This window comes from Mesoplodon bidens (assembly GCF_964165515.1).
Source record: "Mesoplodon bidens genome assembly, chromosome: 1".
Classification (NCBI taxonomy): domain Eukaryota; kingdom Metazoa; phylum Chordata; class Mammalia; order Artiodactyla; family Ziphiidae; genus Mesoplodon; species Mesoplodon bidens.
Window position 1 is genome coordinate 8,080,327 of NC_138176.1, and position 15,763 is coordinate 8,096,089.

The 15,763-nt window shown below is 47.9% G+C and overlaps 1 pseudogene across 1 annotated transcript; it reads left to right on the plus strand.

The window, feature by feature from the left end:
* The first annotated feature begins 9,494 nt into the window (after positions 1 to 9,494).
* LOC308623245 (NUT family member 2D-like) lies at positions 9,495 to 12,241 on the plus strand (annotated as a pseudogene). The gene is made up of 3 exons: positions 9,495 to 9,640; positions 9,759 to 9,874; positions 10,403 to 12,241. The product of its transcript is annotated as an NUT family member 2D-like (transcript).
* The last annotated feature ends 3,522 nt before the right edge of the window (positions 12,242 to 15,763 follow it).

Consider the following 15,763-nt stretch of genomic DNA (forward strand, 5'->3'; position numbering starts at 1 on the left):
TTGCGGAGCACAGGCTCCGGACGCACAGGCTCCGCGGCCATGGCTCACGGGCCCAGCCGCTCCGCAGTATGTGGGATCTTCCCGGACCGGGGCACAAACCTGTGTCCCCTGCATCGGCAGGCGGACTCTCAACCACTGCGCCACCAGGGAAGCCCCACAGGAAGTTTTTAAAATAACTGTTTTCAAAAAAAAAAAAACCTGTTAAAAGGAAAGTTTAATCCCTTCTGGAAAGTTCTATTTATCCACTAATGCATGTTTTAAGGGGTCCTAGTTCTGCATATGGAGTTCTTTTTGGTACATCATCATGGCTGACTAAATCAATTTAAGTTCCCAGGAATCCAGGATACTTAATTCCTCTACATCTCTACAGAGAGAATAAAGCTAAGCAACTCTACTTTGATCCTAAAAAGCTCCTCTTATCTCCAAGCGAGATTTTGATGGAATCTTTTTAAAGACATTAAAATTCAAGCAGATCACTAATTTGAAGTTAGCTTCCTTCACTTTTAAATCTTCCAAAATATTAAATTAAAAAATATTGTGTTAAAATATACATAACATAAAATTTACCATTTTAATCTTTATAAGTGTTTGATTTAGAGGCATTAAGTAGATTTCATAATGTTGTGCAACCATGACCTCTATCTAGTTCCAGAACTTTTTCGTCACCTCAAGCAGAAACCCTGTACCCATTAAGTAGTTACTACCCATGCTCCCCACCCCACACCCCCAGCCCCTGGCAGCCACTAACCTGCTTTCTCTATGGATTTGCTTATTCTGGATATTTTATATAAATGGGATCATATGACATGTGACCTTCTGTGTCTGGCTTCTTTCTCTTAGCATGATGTTTTCAAGGTTCATCCATGTTTTGGCATGTGTTAGTATTTCATTGCTTTTAATGGCTGAATAATAGTCCATTGTATGGATAGACCACATTTTGTTTATGCATTCATCACTTGATGGACATTTGGGTTGTTTCCACCTTTTGGCTATTGTGAATAGTGCTGCTATGAACAACATTCATGTACCTGTTTTTGTTTAAATGCCTGTCTTCAATTCTTTTGGACACATAACTAAGAATGGAATTGCTGGGCCATATGGTAATTCCATGTTTAATTTGTTGAGAAGCCGCCAAACTGATTTCAACTGTACCGTTTTACATTCCCACCAGCAATGTACGAGGGTTCCGGTTTCTCCACATCCTTACCAACACTTATTATTATTATTATTAAAGCTAAAACCATCCTAGTAGATGTGAAGTAATACCTCACTGTGGTATTGATTTGTATTTCTCTAATAACTGATGATATTGAGCATCTTTTCACGTGCATGCTGCCATTTGTATATGTTCTTTGGAGAAATGTCCATTCAAATCCTTTGTTATTTTTTAATTGGGATCTTTGTCTTTTTGTTGTTGAGTTTCAAGAATACTTTATATATTAAAAACACTTATATCCTTTACTCCTTATTTATTTTGTACATTATAGTAAATATATTGTCCAAAGATTCCCTTCTCCCTTCCTTTTCACAAATACATACTGGGTACCAGCTGTGTGCCAGGCACTACTGTAAACTCTGGGTATGAAACTGAAAGACTCTAGCTGGGCATGAGAGAGAGGAATAGGTGAGTGAAAGTCACAGACTGGTGTGCAGTTGGTGCAACAGAATGTGGAAAATGCCATGACCTCCTTGTCAGCTATTCTGTACAAAGAAACACTCTTCCTGGCATTGATGTCATTTGGAATTCAGGCTGGAAACAGGCTACTAATTTCACCTTTGCCATGCTTATGCTGTACAGATCTGGTTTGTGTCTTAGAAAGATCTCCTCAGGCATTTCTAACTCCCAGAGTGTGGCAAAACACAACTAACAAAGAAGTTAATGGTATTACCAAGATAAGTTCAAAGGACCAGCGTTATTTGTTTTCCTGAGATAAATCATAACTGCTTTTTCACCCTATGAAGTTGTTAGCTTCCAACATGGTTTTCTAAAATCTGTTGAAGTAAAATGACCTTCAGTGGTTTAGAGAAATCTGTGCCTTCCTGGTAGCAAGATCCCACGTGTTTATGGAGTATAAACCCATGTAATTCGATCTGCCAGCTGATTTCTAATTTTTCTTTCAACTCTAGAAGGCATAAATACTATGTTTGAATAACAACTTCATGGTAGGACAGATATAGGATGTTTTGTTCTCTCTCTCTCCGGAAGCTTAAATATTTAGCAACCACACCTGTAGAAGTGTCTTGGGCCCTTGAGGCAGGTACTTATTTCCAAGGCTGTATCAGAGCTTACATAATTCCTCTTTGCTTTCTCTATGTCAGGCAGTGTCCCTGGGGGTGGAATGGTACAACACATCAGATCCCCTCCCTCCAGTTCTACATTTTTAGTGCAATAGTCTTTCAGCTCTTTTGATCTCATACCTTTCAGAATAAAAATTAGTGAGTCTGCATGCCCAATATACGTTATTTGTTTAAGTTGTATATGCGTTCTCCCCTGCTAACTGATTATTTACGTTGCAAAATAAAAGGATTTAAAAAGATAGGATAATGCGTATTTAAAAGGATAAGATGGGACACAGTGGCGCAGTGGTTAAGACTCTGTACTCCCAAAGCAGGGGGCCAGGGTTCGATCTAGAACCCACATGCATGCTGCAACTAAGAGTTCACATGCCACAACTAAGGAGTCCTGGAGCTGCAACTAAGGCGCTCGCCTGCCACAACTAAGACCCAGCGCAACCAAATAAATAAATATTTTTAAAAAAATAAAAGGATGAGATAATAAAATTAAATAGAATTTGTAACATTTTCTTCCTGCATATCTCTATTTCATCTTACACCTCCTTCCCACTTTTTGGAGACTGGTGTCCTGGCAGACAGGATGATTCCTGATACACTGCTTTTCTGCCTGGGTGGCCAGATCCTTTTGTAAAAAGGTGAGGCCACGGGACTTCCCTGGTGGCGCAGTGGTTGGGAGTCCACCTGCCAGTGCAGGGGATATGGGTTTGAGCCCTGGTCTGGGAGGATCCCACATGCCGCAGAGTAGCTGAGCCCGCGTGCCACAGCTACTGAAGCCTCTGCGCCTGGAGCCCATGCTCTGCGGCAGGAGAAGCCACCGCAATGAGAAGCCCTTGTACAGCAACAAAGACCCAATACAGCCAAAAACAAATAAATTAAAAAAAAAAAAAGGTGAGGCCTCACCGTGTCACTTGGCACCTACTACATTTTATATTGTATCATTATCTACTTGTTTCATCTGGGAGACCCTCCCCCTTGCACCCGCCAGCCCGTCTCTGGCAGTTCTTCCATATATTTTGTAGGTCTTATATCTCTCACAACGGAATATGTTGGTATTCCACCAATTCTGTAGGCAGATAGGGTAGGGCGTCCCCATAGGAAAAGAACCAGATACAGCTTTTTGACATAAGAGAAGCCATTCTGACCTAAACCGTTTTGTCACCTAAGCCTGGCCACAGTGCTTCTCCTTGAACAGGTCTTAGTAATTAATGATGTTAAGGGAACAAAGGAAAGCAAGAACAGGAGAAAAGCAGTCAAGAAACAATAGGGCAGGGGCTTCCTTGGTGGCGCAATGGTTGAGAGTCCGCCTGCCGATGTAGGGGACGCGGGCTCGTGCCCCGGTCCGGGAAGATCCCACATGCCGCGGAGCGGCTGGCTCCGTGAGCCATGGCTGCTGAGCCTGCGCATCTGGAGCCTGTGCTCTGCAACTGGAGAGGCCACAACAGTGAAAGGCCCGCATACCGCAAACAAACAAACAAAAAAGAAACAATAGTGCAGTAATAAAACAGAGCCCTAGTTCCTCCTCAAGGGATATACATAACAATCTAATACATATCCTTGAGTTGTTCTATGGGAGCCAAGGCCCCCACCCAGGTGGAGGATGGTTAACTACTTGCTAAGACCCCAGACTGGTCGGAAGCTAGGGAATGATGATATTGATCTTTTCTGACCCTCAGGACTAAAGTTTAGACTGTAGACCTTTGCCCCAATTGTAAGCTGAATCCTCCTCTACTCAGCCCCTTCATGAATATGCACATACTGTTCAGGCCCCTTTATGAATATGCATGTACCCTTAGCTTAAACCCCCCCAATTTTGCTGTTCAGGAAAACACTGATTTGGGAAAGATGCCACTGTTCTCACTTGCTGCAAATAATAAATCCTTCCTTCTGCCGATCTTCGGCTTCGGTAGGTCTTTTGGCTCAACACCCCCTAAGAGGGGAACCCAGTTTTTGGGTAGAACTGTTGGGTTTTGTTTGTTTGTTTGTTTTTGCTTTTTGGGTTTTTTTTTTGCTGTATGTAGGCCTCTCACTGTTCTGGCCTCTCCCGTTGCAGAGCACAGGCTCCAGACGCACAGGCTCAGCGGCGATGGCTCACAGGCCCAGCCTCTATGTGGCATGTGGGATCTTCCCGGACTGGGGCACGAACCTGTGTCCCCTGCATCGGCAGGCAGACTCTCAACCACTGCGCCACCAGGGAAGCCCCAGAACTGCTGTTAAATGATTGAGCTATGTTTTCACTTCTTGTGTAGTCTAATTTTGTTTTACTCTTTCATGTTTAGGGGTAGTCCTATTTTTCAACTTTTTCAGAAGTTTGGATAATAAACTTTACTGAATTTAAAATGATTTGAAAGGAAATCTCATAATAAAGAAGCTATTGGTGATTTTGCAGAGTCACAGAAGTCATTTTTTCTTTCCTGTCATCACAGACAGATAAAATCAGTAAAAATCAACTACTTAGAAAAATGATTATGTACTTGGATGACACAGCAATGGAACATTGCTCTAAGTTTTCTCACTTCTCGCAATTTCTGCACCATTTCATTGCAGGGACCGGTGCCAGTCCACAGGCACAAACTGAGGAGCCTGCTTTATTGACTCTCCTCCGAGCCCTGGATTTAGAAGTCTTAGCCTTGAAACTGGAAATGTAGGACAGTTCTCTGACCCAGCAATCTCACGCCTAGGACTTTATCTTACAGATAAAGTCACGAAATGTCAGAGATAAGGTTCTCTATTTTGACATTGTTTGCAATAGCAAAAGATTGGAAGTAATGCAAGGGTCCAGTAGTATGGGGCTATTAATGCAGGTATAAACAAAAGAATGAGGGTGACCTCTCCACATTGACACAGAGAGCTCCAGGGCATATTAAGAGGCAAGGTACAAAGAGTACATGCGACCTGCTGTCCCAGGTGTTATAAAGTAGAGGAAATAATGAGATGGTTTTATTTTTTAAATTTTTAAATTATTTTTATTTTTTTAAATATTTATTTGGCTGTGTCAGGCCTTAGTTGTGAGTCTTAGTTCCCCCTTGGCTAAGAACGGAAGTGCCCACACCACACTCAGATCCTGCTGAGTGACACCTGAAGTGGTGGTCAGGGCTGGCTGAGAGGGCCATACTTACCATATGACCCAAAAGCCCACTCCTAGGCAATTAACCAAGAGAAAAACTTTTCACAAAACACGTATGTGAATGTTTTAGCTATCTTGTCCACAATTCCTAAATATAGGACTCTTGAGGTTATCCAATTTTCTTGAGTTTGTCATTTTTTAATTGTTCTTGGAATAACACTATGTATACGTATTGTTTCACAGTCTACAGTTAATATTTTACCAATTCAATAAAATTCAGAAGCCTTACATCCATATAGATTCTTTTACCTTCCACTCTTTGTTATAGCTGTCATATGTGTCACCTTTATATGACTTGAACGCCACTGTGGTATCCTTTTTTCATACATATACAGGGAATTCCCTGGCGGACCAGTGGTTAGGACTCAGCACTTTCACTGCTGGGGCCCCGGGTTCAGTCCCTGGTAGGGGAACTATGATCCCGCAAGCCACACAGGCACGGCCCAAAAAAAAAAAAAAAAACTCATACATATATAAAATAATGTAAGAGGATAAGTTTTCCAGATACGTGCCACTGTTGTTGCCCTTCCTTTGTTCCTGAAGTTGCAAGCTTACTTCTTTCTTGTGTCATTTCACTTCAGCCTGAAGAAGTTCCTTTCATGTAATATTTTTATAGCAAATTGTCTGGTGATGAATTCTCTTAGTTTTCTCTCATCTCCATCAGCCTTCGTTTTGGCCTTTGTTTGGCTTTCAGTCTTTAAGGATATCCCTGCTTTAAGGATATAATATCCTGGTTTGGTCTTTTCCTTTAATACTTTAAAGATGTTATTCCATTCTTTTCTGGTCTCTATGTTTTCTGATGAGAAATCACAGTCCTTCAAGTTGACATTCTGTGATGTATAACAGGTCGTTTTCCTTGACTGCTTTCAAGATTATTCTTCACCTTGGTTTTTTTTTATCAGATTGTGTGTCAGGGTGAGGCTTTCTGAGCTTAGATCTGTGTCTCTAAATCAGTGATGTTTTCAACTATTCTTTTCCTCATATATTTTCTTCTGCACCTTTCCTTCAGACCCTCCAACGGCACAAAAGGTAGAACTTGCAATATTGTTTCACATGTCTCTGAGACTTAATTTTTGTTCAGTCATTTTCCCTCTTTGTTTTTCAGATTGTGCCATTTCTATGGATCCATAAGTTTTCTGAATCTTTCCTGTGTTTTCTCTGTTCTGTTATTCAGCCCATCCAGTGAATGTTTGCTTTTGGATATTGCATGTTAAGTTCTAAACTTTCCATTTGCTTCTTTTTCATAGTTTTTACTTCTCTGTGAAGAACGTCTTTCCATTAATTTCAAGAGGATTTACCTTTACCTCATTGAGCATGGTTGTAATGGATGCTTTGTCTGCTAATTTCTCCATGTGGATTATTTCAGGGCTGGGTCTGTTGATTGCCTTTTTCTCTTGAGAATCGGTCACATTTTCCTAGTTCTTTGTATGCTCTGTTGTGTGGTTTTGGGTGGTATCCTGGAACGTTTGCTTATTATGTTTCGAGACTCTGGTTCCTATTAAAATCCTCTGGAGATTGTTACTTTTTCTTTTTCTGTTGTTTTTGTTAAGCAATTCATGAACCTATGGTCCAACAGGTATTGTGCCTTGTCTTCTGAGTTGTTCCAGTCTTGGTGCAGTTTTCAGGACACTGCTGTGCTGTTTGTGTCCACATGGTGCACGTACCGCTCGGGGGTTAATGTGGGAATTGAGTGGCCGTTTATACTGTCGTTCACTTCTGCAAGCCTCTACTCTGCCTCGTTGGGTCTGTCTGTGCATGAGGCTCAGGGGGATCCCAGGACTCATGTTGGCTCATACACAGACCTAAATAGTCTCCTCCTCTAGCTCTCTCCTCTTTGGGCTTCTACCCACATTCTCAGGCTTCAGGGGACCCTCCTACATGTTCCTCAAAGTGTTTCAGCCTCCATGCTCTCATGCAGTTCCCTATGGCCAGGTTGACCTTTCAGGTGAAATAGCAAGAGAAAAGATAGGAAAATAACGGGCATTCCCCCACACTCTTCCGACAATAGGAGCCTCTTAACCTGTTCCTTTGTCCAGAGACACAGGCCATTTCTCAGTGAAGGCCTCTGCCGTCACTGAGGTTGCAGGGGAGATGTGGTAACTGGGGAGAAAAAGACCAATGGGGTGACCCCCTCACTCCTCAACATGCAAGCACCACACTTTCTCACTTATCTGGCTCGAAATTAAAGGTTGATCCCACGGTTTTAACTTTCAGCTGCTGCTGGACTTTGCGTGCCTTGCGTAAGCTGGGAGACAGAGGCAGGAAAAAAACCACCATAATCACCCTGTTATGGGCTGTTATTCAACTTTGGACTTCCAGGCCCCATCTGCCTGTTAGTGTTCACTTCTTAGAGTTTCAAGTGCATGTTTTTGTCCTCTATCTTGCTCCATGCGGCTCTTGAGCCCTTGTAATATGACCACATTTCTCGTGACACATGTAAAAATTCTAACATTTTGCAGATACTGCATTAAAAATCTATTATTTACATTGACTTCACCATTTTCATTTTCCTCGTGTGTTCATTAGAAAATTCAAAATTACATATGTGCCTGGCATTATGTATTTTTTGGTGAGCAGTGATCCAGAGGATGGAAATGTATGCCTCCTTCGACTCCTTAAACTTAACCCCACTCTGGGGCAATGTCCCAGCCAGGCAGAAACTGCAGGTGGAGCTGGAGACCTTGTAAAGTTTGGCTATGCTTCCAGCTCAGCCCAAAGCCCAAGGATGATTCTGGACTTTCATTCTGACTCGTGCATTTCAGATCTTTCTGGGTTTGGACCTGGCATATATGTCCCTCCCAGCCTGCCCTGGCTGTCCATTCAGTTGTCACCCCAGCAGGATCTGGGTGGCTTGGGCACTTCTGGGTTTTCTGTTTTTGTTTTTGTTTTGCACTTCTGTTATTAGCAGCTCTCCCCTCCAATGTTACCAGGCGGGAGGGCCGGCGGACGCACAGGCGCAAATGCCAAAGCTGCCACCTCGGGTGGTGGCTGCTGAGCCAGGTACCCTGCTCTCCAGCTTTCCCACTCTGGTGGCCGGGGACCCATCCTGGAAAGTTAGAGCCGCCTGGGGTAGAAGGGGTAGCTGCCCTGGCAAGAAGCTCATCACCCTCAAGGCAAACACCTCCAACCCTCAGACCCCGGGAGATTCAGAAGTGCTAGACGGTCCAGGCACGCATCCTCACCTGTGCGCCCCAGGGCCTGACGTGAACTCTGCGCATGCTCCACCCCTCCCTAACCTATTGTGCCCCGCAAACGCATGCCCATTGTTCGCTCACAGGTTGCAGAGCTAAGTCCCAACAACAGGCCAAACAGCGCGCACTCCGCTTTTGGCCGAGTTGGCAGCGGAAGGAGAGTGCTCGGAGCCCAGATCTCTATCCAAGGACTGACCTCACCCACGTTCTCTACGGGCAGTTACGTAGGTAGGTCCTGCCCCTCATCCCCGCCCCGGGCACTGGGGGACCAGCACCTGCCAGGAGGGCTCGGCTGCCCCCAGCGCGCTCCCCGCGCCCACCGACTTCCCGTGGCCGGCCCGGGTCACCCAGCTGTCTATGGCTGGCTATCCACTCACCGGCCAGCCCACAAGTGTCCAGTGACTCTGCATCTGCGCTTTGCCACAGAGTCTCTGAGACCCCATTCCACCATCCCGCAGGCCCTGCGCTCCTTTCTGGGGGTCCATAAGGACCATCTGCAGGCGAGGCCATTGGAAGAAGGTGGTGATGGGTGCTCTCACCTCCACGACGTCCCGGAGCTCTGTGTCCTCAGTGGACACAGTCACTGTCAGTGTGGCGCGGGGGCAGCCAGTACCGCCCACGACCCCAGCTGTGTCCCGAACTGCAGCACAGAGCAGACGGCGTTGAGGGCCCTTGGAGAGAGTGGGAAAGGGATGGCCAACGACCAGAGAAGCGGCCCCGATGGCACCGGGGGCGCACGATCTGCATTTAGGCCCCTGGGGGTCTCTTTATTCGTGCCCAGGCCTGGACCCCTGCAGAGAAACCTCCACGCCAAGAGGGCAGAAGACAGTTCCAACAGGACACTCCACACCACTTGTATGAGCTCCGGCCCAAAAAGAAACACCATGACGAGCTCATATAGCTCCACCCGAGGTTTCCCTCCCGTGAACACTAGGAGGGGTTCCGCCATAACGCAGGGGCTGCCCCAGAAGTCCACAAAGAAAGGGAGCGAGGAGGGCCCTCCGTCGCCCTCTGCAGCTCCAGAGAAAAAGCCAGCCTAACAATGATGCAGAGACAACAAGAGGGCAGAAACGGCCCTGGAGGGACTGCTCCCCCACATCTGACAGTCCCAGGCCCCCAAAACGCAGGTTTCCTCTGCTGCCACACAGGCGAGGGGAGCCTCTGAGGCTGCCCTCACCCCCTCAGCTGGGTTTCCGGGTCACCGCCGAAGACCTAGACTCAGAGAAGGAAGCAGCGCTCCGGCGCATCAACAGTGCGCTGCGGGGTGAGACCTAGGCCGTCGGGGGCCTGGGCGCCAGGCAGCCTTCCTGTCCCTTCCCGCTGCCTGCCGCAGGGTCTGCTTCTCCGCAGAAAATGTTTCCTAGTTATTTCTATTTTAATACGATCACGGTACATTAAAATGTGTTAGTGCTTGCCTGTGAACACTAAGGTCACTTGATTTGTAATTTTCTATATTGTTGTATATTTTTGTGACTAAAGGCATTACTTGGGGGAATTAAAAGAATATCTTGAAGCGATTTTGGCTTTCGATCTGCCAAGCAGCACCTGCCACCTGTCATCACCCCCGCATTCCCTCTACTGCCAGCTTTCCCCAGGATGCCTTTGGTGGCTAATGGTGGCTGTGGCCCCAGTGCCCCTGGGGCTTGCAACCTCACTGTCCAAGTCAGGTCACAAGGGAGGCCAGTGCAGGCCCCCCAGACTTAGACCTTTATCGTTACTCAGGGCCCCCTCAACTGGAGCGCTCCAGGGGCCCTCAGTGGGAGTGCTGCATGTCCTGCACCCATATTCTTAGCAACCCCTGCGACGGAGACCATTGTGACTGCTCCAGCTGTTGGAGTTACTCAGGCTGGCAAGGGAGGCTGGACCCCAAGCTTTCCTCCTCAAGCTCCACCACCAGCTGCCCAGATGGCACCTAACATTCGCCCAGTGAACTCTGGGCCATGGCCACGTGGCACTTCCAGGGAGGGCAGCCTGGACACCCACCAGCCCTACGCCTCGCAGGATGACTGCTCTAACCACCAGAGCGTGGACAGTAACTTTTGACGTTGGCAGCGCCTCAAGCCACTGGCCCGGAGACACCTTCCCCAGAGTCCTGAAGCAGAAGCTCTCTCCTGCTTTCTCATCTCAGTGCTTCGACCCCTGGCCCGCCTGAAGCCCACCATGAAGCTGGAGGAGGGACCGTGCAGGGCCGTGCAGGAATGGCAGTGCAAAAGCAACGTTGACCAGAAGATCTAATACAAGATGGCAGAAAAGTTCATGGAATTTGAGGCCAAGGAGGAGATGCCGATTCAGAAGTTGCAGTGGATGCACTGCGCGCAGGGCCTGCCTCCTCCAGCCCCACCGAAGCTGGATCCTCGGGGGCCCCCAGCCCCGAAAGTGGGCCTTCAGCCAGCCACCCAGGTTCCCACTGGAGTTGAAGGCAAAGCCTGTGCTCCCAGGATGTCCAGCCCCAGGGCCCAGCCCTCCGGCCCGAAGCCACACAGATCCCAGCGGCCCCTGGAGCCCAAGGCACCCGAGGAGATTCCCCCTGAGGCTGTGAGGGAATATATTGACATCATGGAGGCGCTGGTGGGGCCCGTCCACTCAGCCACAGGCGACTCAGATGCAGAATGGGGAGAGGACGGAAATGAGCTGAAGCAGGAAGAGGACGGCACCTACTCGGACCCGGGCTTCTTGAGCTACATTGACAAGCTGTGTTCCCAGGAGGACTTTGTCACCGAGGTGGAGGCAGTCATTCACCCTCGATTCCTTGCAGATTTGCTTTCCCCAGACCCACAGCTGGATCTCTTGGCCCCAGAGAAGGAGCTGGAGCAGGAGGAAGGGCTCACCCCCGAAGAACTGGTGCAGAAGCGACTCCTGGCCTTGAAAGAGGACGAGGGTGTGCGGGCAGCCCCGAGTCACAGTGCACCCGGAATGCGCTCAAGTCCTTCTGAGTCCGACGCCGGCCAAGGTGCCCAGAGGCACGACCAAGACCCCCATCTAGGGGTCAGTGTTGAAGCCTGCACACCAGAGATTGATTCTGAGGCTCTTCATAGGCTCAGCCAAACAGACACTGACCTGTGCAGGCCCAAAGTCTTTGTTCCCTCTCGAGGACATCAGGAGGTCTCTCCATTCAGGGCCGGACGGCCCTCCCCTCCCCAGGGTCAAAGGCGCACTGGCCCTCTAGGGACCCAGGGATGCATCTGTTCTCAGGGAGGCCTCTCCTATTCGGGAGGCCCGAGGGCCCAGGGACGGGTCCAGTGAGGACGAGGAGGAGCTCTCCAGCCTGGCCATCCTCTCTGGCTCTCTGCAGAGCCTGCTGCCTTTCTGGCTGTCCCAGAGACCTGTGCGTGCCTCAGGCCTGGCCTCCCCTGGAGGTTGGGGGGCCCAGAGTGCTCCCCAGGCCCCCTCCCCTAAGAGAAGAGGCCCCAGCCCAGCTCCACCAGCCGCTCTCAAGTCGAGGAAGTGGGCTCTGTGTGGACGCCCAGCCGCTGCTGAGAAGCTGCCCATCCCCGGGGCTGGCCTCGGCGTCTCTGGGAGGCCAGCCTTGGCTCTGGGGCTGGCTCGCCCCTCACAGCCCAGAAAGAGAAAGCGTGACCCGTTTGTCACAGAGAAGCGTGGGTGGAGGAAGAAGAAGCCCTGCAGCCAGTAGGGAACAGCTGGGCCGGCCCTCCAGGGCGAGGCCCCAAGACAGCCCCCAGGGGAGCCTAGGGTTCCCCCTCCTCCCAGTGCTGATCCTGGATGATATGGGAGGAAGGGAGGGAGGGCAGGACCACCAGGGTGGGGAGGGGCAGCGGGATTGTGGGGGGTTAGGGAGGTGGGGAACGTGGGTGTGGCCAGGTGTGGGTGGGAGCAGGACCTTGGGAGTGATGTATGTAAATTGTGAATAAAGATAGTTTTGGTGGGAAAAAAAAACAGTTAAACACAGAGGTACAATATGGCCCAGGAACTCCACTCCCAGGTATATGTCCAGGAGAAATAAAAAAGATATGTTCACACAAAAACTTGTACATGAGTGTTATATTGTCGTATCATTATTCATAATAGGCAAAAAGTGGAAACAACCCAACTATTCGCAAAACTGATGGATGGAAAAATAAAGTGTGTTATATCCATACAACAAATATTATTCAGCCATAAAAAGGGTGAAGGACAGATACATGCTACAACCTGGATGCACCTTGAACACATTTTGCTTACTGCAAAAGTCAGACATACAAGTCCGCACATTGTGTGCTTCTATTCCTATGAAATGTCCAGCATAGGAAAATCAATAGAGACAGAAAGACCCAGGGCTGGGGTGAAAGGGGAGGAGAGAATGAGAATGACTGATACTAGGTATGAGGTTTCTCTTGGGGATGATGAAAATGTACTGGAATTAGAGATGCTGATTGCAAAACCTGAGTATACTAAAAGCCGCCGAATCACACAGTTCAAAAAAAAATGTGAATTGATGGAATATGAATTATATCTCAATAAAAAGCTAATATGACTTAACATTTTTATAGTCATTACTCTTGATCAGTTTCATGATGGAATTCCCACAGTGACTTCAATGGAGTGGCTTGTATGGGATGATATTTGAGGCTCAACCCTTTGGGACTAGATGTTCATTTTGAGCTGTTGAATGACGGTGAGGGCCAGCCAGTATATTTTCTTCACTGAGGATCAATCCCCATATGTATTCTTGGTTTGAATCCTTGTCTTTTTCTCTTCATATTCCTGAAACGAGTTCCTAGGAAATACATTCACAATAGCGAGAGGTGTTGACATCTTCCTGGCAAAAGTCTTAAGTAATTCACAGGTCAAACTTCAGATCTCCTTATTACTAGCTGCCCGGGGAGGCCCCTGAATCAAAGTAGGGCTTACTAAGATGGACCTTGCATTTTAGCGTGCACTTAAAATACCCAACAGGCTGATCGCATGGGGAAAATAACTTTCTTTACATGAGACAAGTACAAAGTCAGCACAACACAGTGAGGGAGAGGATGGGCGCTGGTGCCTGATGGCCTGAAATCAAATCCTATTTGAAAGCCACGTGTACCTGGGAAGGTTAGTTACTTAGCCCTTCTGTTCCTCAGTTCCCTGGCCAGTGATATGGAAATATTAATAGGACCTGCTTATTTGTATTATGTTCTGAGGCTAAAAATTAGTAAATACAAAGCCTGAAGAAAAATGATGGGTACTGCATAAGTGCTACCTACAGCAATGTCCACGTATTAAATGCCTGGAAGGATAAGCAGGTTGTCTCCAGAAAGGGCACCTAGGAGGCTACAAACAGGAGGATAGAGCCTACTTTTTCACATTGATGACATGAGTAAGAAGTTTGAGAGCTCATGGAAAGAATATTATTTCTTGTGATGCACTGTGGGGTGAGCAGAGTACGGGCTGTGACCCATATTTTATGGTTCAGGGCACTGAAATTTACAGAGATTGAGTAACTTGCCCAGAGCCACAACACGGATGAGTGATGGGTCTGAGGCAGGGGAGGGAGTTGATTCCCTGGGGATAGAGATTCCTGAACATATGGACATGAGATCATGCCCTGGATACACAAACCAAGAGCTCTCCTCACTTCCTTTCCCACATCCTCCTGCCCCAAGGATGCTTCAGGGAGACAGCTGGTACTCGGAAGAGGTGCCTGGCCCAAGAGAATGGCTCAAATCTGGACCCACCTCCTGGCTCTACGTTTCAATCCCTGACCCCAAATGCAATGCCTTTCCCCCAGATGAAGACCCCCTGATGGACCGGGGCATCCAAATATGTGTGCATCTCCCCTCCCTTCCCCCTCAGCACTTGATTCTAGCAGCTGATTGGCAGTGAGACTTCCTGGTGGTCCGGTGACCACCCTGAATGACCAGTAGTCTACTTGACTCCCTAACTGACTCAGAACCCAGGACGTTCCAAACCAACTGCCCACATGACAGTTGCACAGAGAATGAGCATCATCTTCAATGACCAAACCTGGATGATGAGCAGTTAATATTCATTAGCTGGGAACTGGGTCTACTGGGCTGGTGTTTTGGTGGCTTAACAGATGACGTTTACAGGCCCCCAGGGTCTCACTGACTAGAAACTGACCAGTCGTCTGAGCAGCTTGGGCTAAGGCCTGGCTAAGAGCGGGCGGTGGCTGCACAGGCTCTGAGTGGGCACCTTCCCTGCCCAATCCTCCCTCAGCCAGATCCAGGCTCTGCTGTACAAACTACAGCCATTACTCCTGAATCTACTTACTGGTATTATTTCCACAGGACCTTCGATGGAGTGGTTAGTGGGGGTGCTATTTGCGTCCCTACCCTGTTGTTTGGCCAGATGCTGATTCTGATGTGTCTGAACCACCGCTGCGGATGGCCAGCAGATTATCTTGATCACAGATGATGTTCTTGTGCATCCTGTGTTTTATTCCTTTATAATTTTCCTTTTCTTCTTGGTACCCGAGTCATGATCCTGGAAAACACAACAAAAACTGAGAGAACTATTGATATGTTGCTGGGAGAGGACCATGCGAAGGTGTCAATTCATCCCCAGGCCACACGTCTATTCTCTTTGTTCACCAGCCTCCTAGGGGAGTCTAGGGGAGTCAAGTGAATCGAAGCTGGGCTTGAGAAGAGGGTGTTGCAATGTGGTGTGCACTTACAATAGCCAGCAGGCTGACTGCACGGGGACATGACTTTATTTAGTGAGATAATATAGAAAGGGAGCACAGCACTGTGACTGACAGAGTGGCGGCTGCTGCCTGGTGGTCTGGATTCAAATCATCCCAGAAGCCACACGAACCTGGGAAAGTCATGCAGACCCTCTGTCCTCAGGTCCTTGTTCTGTGATCATGGAAATGTTCATAGGGCCCACTTATTAGTATTACGTGATGAAGCTTAATAGAACAAATCAGGTAGACCCTGACGAAAAATGATGGGCACTTCATAAGTGCTACCTAAGTGTTCAAATAGTACATGTCTGGAAGAAGAAGCAAGACATGTGGTAGTGCTGCGTCCAGAGAGGGGACCTGGATGCCACAGGCCAGGGCAGCGGGGAAGGTTATGGGTGTGATGCTTTAGAGCTTGGGAAGAATATCTGTCATCATCTCCTGTGATCCCCACATCAGCCCCGTGGGGAACTCACGGCAGGTGCTGTGATCCATATTTTATGGTACGTGGCACTAAAATGTTGAGATTTTAAG